The following is a 6,000-nucleotide window of genomic DNA, read 5'->3' on the forward strand; positions in this document are numbered from 1 at the left end:
CACTGCTGTGTGCCTAACGTGCCCTTGGTCTACATCATGTTAGTATGTAGCACTGTGCAGCATGTATGTATGCAAAATAACAAATAAGTATAAACATTCTGGTCACACATTACTGCCTCCACAAATCTCCTGTGCTGATATGGTATCTGATGGAAACTTCTAGTCGCGTATTCCTTACCTTAGAATATTCCCCTGGTGTCCGACTGGATCTGGAAACTTTTTGTGAGCAGTATCTGGTGCTTCTGTAGGTGGTGTAGTTCAAGTCCGTGAGGTGTCATTGATAGGAAGCTGCCTATCTATTTAGGGGTACACTGCAGATATTCCAGATTACCCTTATTGGTTTACAGGGGCTTACTTTATAAAACCCAAGTATTTAAGCGTTATTGAATTTTCAAAGAAATGGCAAGAAAATACAGAACTATCAGATTTGAGGCATGATCCTCTAATGTGGTTGTTATCCTATGGGGGAACACTGCATAGGGTTATTTGCAAACAACTGTCGGAAGGCTCATATAGGACTTTAGGTGCTTGGGGAAGGGTGGGGGGGGTGGTGTAAAGTTCCAAGTACCAACAGCAGTTCAGGTTTACCTGCCCTGGTGTATCCGGGTGCAGAGTTGCTGGTTGCATTGGTAGCCTTGAGTGCTTCAGCAAAAGTTTAAAGGTACCCATCAAAAACAGGGTCTGCAAGGGGGGAAGCTGAGGACAAGTCTGCAGGAACCCAATGTGGGATTTGGCTCATGAGGGCTCATAGGCAAAAGGGACACAGGCACAAGTCGTGGCTGGGCTGGGGCAGGGTGGCTCGGGTGCAAAAGTGCTGGCTGGCTGGCCACTTGGAGGCTCCCACAGTTCTTGGTCAACCTGCAGAAGAGAGAAAAGTAAAACTGCAGGGCCACTCTGGACATGGAGCTGGTCTGTTGTGAAGTCCCTCGACATGAATGTAAGTCTTGACGGCAGTGGTGTCCGGACTGGACACAAACCAACCTTGTTAAGCGCAAATGCGCCGGTAGTCAGGGTATTGTTGCAGGGGAGATCCTGGAGGGTCTAGCATCTCGAAACTTGTAAGAGTTCGGGCTAACCTTTTTCGAGCCTCAAAAACCCTCCTGAAGTGCTGCTCCCTCAATGGACCTGACTGCCAACAGGATTTCCCGGTCAGATGCGGTCAGTGCCTACCGATTTAGGGGGATGACGACTCCACCCCAAGGGAGATGCCACTTGGTTGTTGAATTGCTGAAAGGTTCCCCACATCTTTGGGAGGCTGCACAGCTTATGGATGAGTCAGGTTGGTGCAATTGTTGAGGCTCCAGCAGCGGGGCAGGGTTTGGCGCCCAGTGTTAGTGAAGTCCTCAGTTCTTTTGGAGACTGCTCTTCTTGTGTCCTTCGGTTCCTAGTAGTTGAATCTAAAGTCCTAGTGTTGGGGCCCTAAATATTGAAATTAGGGGTGTTTAATGGAGTAATGGGCAGTAGCCAATGGGATACCTACTCCTGGGATGGCTGCACACCACTTCCTGGGGAGATTTGATATCTTCTTGACCCTGAATTCTTAGTTCCACTCTAAACACAATGGTGGAACCTTTCCTCGAGTGTTCACTTCAGGTAGCCCACCTTCGGTGCGTGACTAGCATAGAAATTAGACACGCCTCCCCAGCAACTAATTTCCCAACTTCTCTGGTGCCAAGTGGGCCTTAGTGTAGGGGGTAGCCAGGGTTGCATATCAAAAGCGCCAGGCGCTTTGAAGCTCCTGGCCCTGATATGCTAAATCACCAGCCATCCTGCTGGGGGAGGTGTGATCACCTCCCTCCGGAGCAAGCATTGTTTCTGGCCTCAGAGTGTGGGCTCTAACAAGGGGTCAGAAACGTATCTGTGGTGTCAGGTTGGTCGATACTAGTCAGCCAACACACTAAGGGACTAGTAGGTTTTCAGGGGTCACCGCTATGGTGCCCTCTGGGTGCATGTCATGCCAATACTGGCATCAGTATGGATTTATTAAGATGAGGTGTTTGATACCAAAAGCCAATATTTTCGGTGCAGCCCTCAAATGCGCTTGGCTGGATGGACATGGCAACACTTTATTTACATATATTTAAAGAATTAATATGTTGTAAATGGTGGGCGGGGGTTTGGCAACACACTTCTTCCATAAAAGAAGAGCCGTCCTGCCCCTGAATGATCCAGTACTTGGTTGCTCAAGTGCTGACCATGCTCGCGTAGGAGGCCTGAGTCATACAAGCAATTGCTGACTGGAGGAATGCAGCCAAATTCACAATAAAATGTGCCCACAACAGATTTGCTGGACAGAGTGATTTCATTTTCAGTGTCCCTGAGGCGCCACGCCTGGTTGGGAACCACTGGCTTTTCGGGGGACGTCCAAGCTTCACTCATGGAGATGCCCTTTGATGGCTCTCGTTTGTTAGGACAGAAGGCGGACTCAGTGCTAGATCGCTTTAAGGACAGCAGGGCTACGGCCAGGTATTTTGGCCTTTCCATGGCCCCTTTACAAGCCCCAGTTTGCCATCTGCTCCTTTCTTGACAACGGAAGGGGCTTTCAACTGCATCTCTACACACCCAGCCACCAAATTGTGCAATTATTTAATGGCTAAGGAAGTGGTTCCCACAAACCACATGGGACCGGCTCGCCAGAAATCTGACCAGTCCACCATCCCCTGGCTGCAGCAGCAGCCTTCAGACTCTTTAGTTTGAACTCTGACCATCATTGGCATTCAGTGGAAAGCAGGTTACACCATCACCTGCACCACTGGAAATCCATAGCATCCAACTGTTAGGTTGTGGAGATCATCCAAAGGGGCTACACCCTCCCTTTTGTGACAACCCATGCCACCTATGTACGACAAGCTCACTGAGGATAACCTCTCCTTGCTCCATCAGCAAGTGGTAGCTCTCTTGGCCAAGGGAGTTATATAGAAGGTGTCCGCATCACAGTTACAGGTAGGTTGTGGTTGCTATTTCTGCTACTTTCTGGTGCCCAAGGTCAGAGGCCTTCCTTCTATTCAAGACCTTCTCAATCTCATCCTGAAACGAGAGAAATTCAAGATGCTTATGCAAGTTGTGTCTGCCCTGGCCCCAGGAGACTGAATGATGTCACTGGACTTCCAGGATGCATCTTTTCACATCCCTATCCTGCCTGCCCTCAGACGTTACCTGCAGTTCACAGTCATCCAAGAGCACTTTCAGTTTGCCGTGCTTCCCATTGGTCTTACCAGTGCCCCTCCGTTGTTCATGAAAAGGAAGGCGGTGGTTGCAATTCACCTCCCGAGGTTGAGTTCTAGTCTTCCCCCTACCTCGACAAACCTTCTGCGTGCACTAGAGCTCACCATCAACGTGCTGAAGTCATACCTGGCCCTTTCTCAGGCGATGCCTTTCATCAGACCAGTTCAGGACACAGTGCAATTAGGGCTAATCCTCCTGGTGAGTCTAGGATATTCAGGCTGATACCGATGTTTAAGCCTCTATCCCGGTTTTCAGTGAGACTTACTGAGGTTGCTGGGTCTTCTGGCCCTGTGCATCCTTCTAGTGACACATGCCCGTTGGCACATGCGGGCTCTTCAGTGGGACCTGAGGTTCTAGTGGGAGCAGCATCAGGGGAATCTTGCAGACATGCTTCAGATCTCATAGGGACCTGCATTAGTGGCTAACGAACCATGATTGGGACACAGGCAGACCCTATCCCTTCCCCCAACCATCGCTGACTAGTTGCAGACTCGTCAGTTCAGAGCTAGGGTGGCCACCTAGGAGAGGTAGAGATCAGTGGACTCTGGTCTCCTTAGGAATCTGGGCTCTGCATCAATCTGTAAGTGCTTTGGGGGATCTGAGTGCCACTGAAAGCCTTTCTTCCTTCAATCAGGAGAAGGCTGGTACATGTTTTAACAGACAACATCACGTGGTACTGCAACAAACAAGACGGTGTGATGTCCTGAACCCTTTGTCAGGAGGCTTTGCACCTCTGGCCTTGGCTGGAACACCAGAGCATATCCATAATGTTTCAACACCTGGTGGGCTCTCTGAAAGCCACAAACTCCACTGTGGATGCCTAGGGCATTATGAATGGCATTTCCATCTGCAGGTAGCACAAGATCTCTTCCAAGAGTGGGGAGAGCCTTGGCTAGATCTGTTCACCTCCACCAAGAGCACAAACTTTTGCATGCTACAGTTTCCAAAGCTGTGCTCACTCAGAGACTCTTTTAGTCTCAAATGGACCTCGGGCATCCTATACGCCTTTCTGCCAATACCACTCCTGCCCAGAGTTCTCAAGAAAATCATGAACTGGACCCAAGTCATTCTTGTGGCTCTGGATTGGGCACAGAGTCTGTTAGCACAAGCTGTTGAGCATGAGCACTGGTCCTCCAGTCAGGTTGCCTCTTTGGCAGAATATCTGTCACAGCAGCAAGGCAGGGTTCTGCACCTGAACCTGAAAACGCTTTGCCTTCATGCACGGAGATTGAACAGTGGCAGTTGGCAGGTTTTGATCTTCTGCCCAAAGTCTGTAATGTGATCTTCACAGCCAGGCATCCCTCCATCAAGACGATATACACCTGCCGTTGGAGCAAGTCATGGCATTATGTGCAGATCAAGATGTTTATACTCTTATCTGTGCCCCTTTTCCAGGTTCTTTTGCTTATTCTTCCTTTAGTGCAGCAAGGCTCTTCTTTAGGCATGTGAAAAGGTTATTGTTCCACCATCTTGTCAGTGCTGAAGATGCCAGATTAGCCATCACTTTTCAAATCTCCTATTGTACATAGGTTTATGAAAGGTCTCTAGCGTATGATCCCACCAGCACATTTCAATTTGCCACATTGGGACCTCAACCTAGCTCTCACCTTTTTGATGTATGCTCCCTACGAGACACTCCACGACATTTCACTCCGGCTTCTCACCATAAAACAGCCTTCCTAGTGGTAATAACATCTGCCTGGATGGTCAGTGAGTTACAGGCAGTGTCTGCACATCCTCCATTCATCAACAACTACCCAGACAAGCTGGTCGTTCAGACTAGAGTATCCTTTTTACCGAAGCTGGTAACTCCCTTTCACGTTGGCCAACCTATCACTCTGCCTACATTTTATGTTCTGCCTCTACCCTCTAAAGAAGAGACAGACTCCATCTGCTAGACGAAATAAAGGATTGTTGTTCTCTCTTGACCGCACAAAAGAGTTTTGGCTGGACGACCAACTCTTCATGGGGTACATCGGAACAAAGAAAAGGAAGGCAATGCAGTGCAGTGCAGAAATGGACCACCTTATGATGGATGATGCTCTACATCAAGATCTGCTATGCGTTGGCCAAAAAGCAACCTCCTGAAGGCTTGCAAGCTTTACCAGAGCCAAGACTGTGACCATTGTGTTAGCTCGCAGAGTTCCTGAAAACTCTTGTCAAGGAAGGACGTGGGTTTCTCTGCACACTTTTACGAAGCATTACTGTCTGGACAGTCAGGTCTGGCGTGACGGTCATTTTGCCTGTTCAGTCCTACATGACTTCTTGGTTTAATCCGTATTGCAGCCCCCCACCTTCTCGTAGGTATTGTTTGGGTATCAGTCTTAAGGTAATGAATCTGTCTAAAAGTCTATCGGAAGAACACGTTTCTGACCTTTGGTAATGCCTTATCTGGTAGAGACTATCTAGCTGCAGATTCCCTACCGACCCACCCATCCTCCCTGCAAAAGGATTTTAGATTAACAGGTTGTGCACTAGAAGTTAGTGTTACTCATGGCGTCACAGTTCTGGCATGGAAAGTTGTGAAAACTGATGTCAGTGGGCTGGGGTTGCGCCTATGTAGGTGCAGATGACGCAATGCAGAGCCAAACAACATCACATACCAGCACACAGTGGTACTGCTTACCAGGTTTCTGGATACAGTTTGACCCCTAGGAAATATTCTACGGTAAGGAATCTGCAGCTAGATTCTCTCCACCAGATAAGGCCTTAACCAAAGGTAAGTAACTTGTTTGTTAAAAGGTGTTTTCACCAAGGACCCGTATCAACGCCAAG

The sequence above is a fragment of the Pleurodeles waltl genome, chromosome 2_1 (assembly GCF_031143425.1).
Source record: "Pleurodeles waltl isolate 20211129_DDA chromosome 2_1, aPleWal1.hap1.20221129, whole genome shotgun sequence".
Classification (NCBI taxonomy): Eukaryota; Metazoa; Chordata; class Amphibia; order Caudata; family Salamandridae; genus Pleurodeles; species Pleurodeles waltl.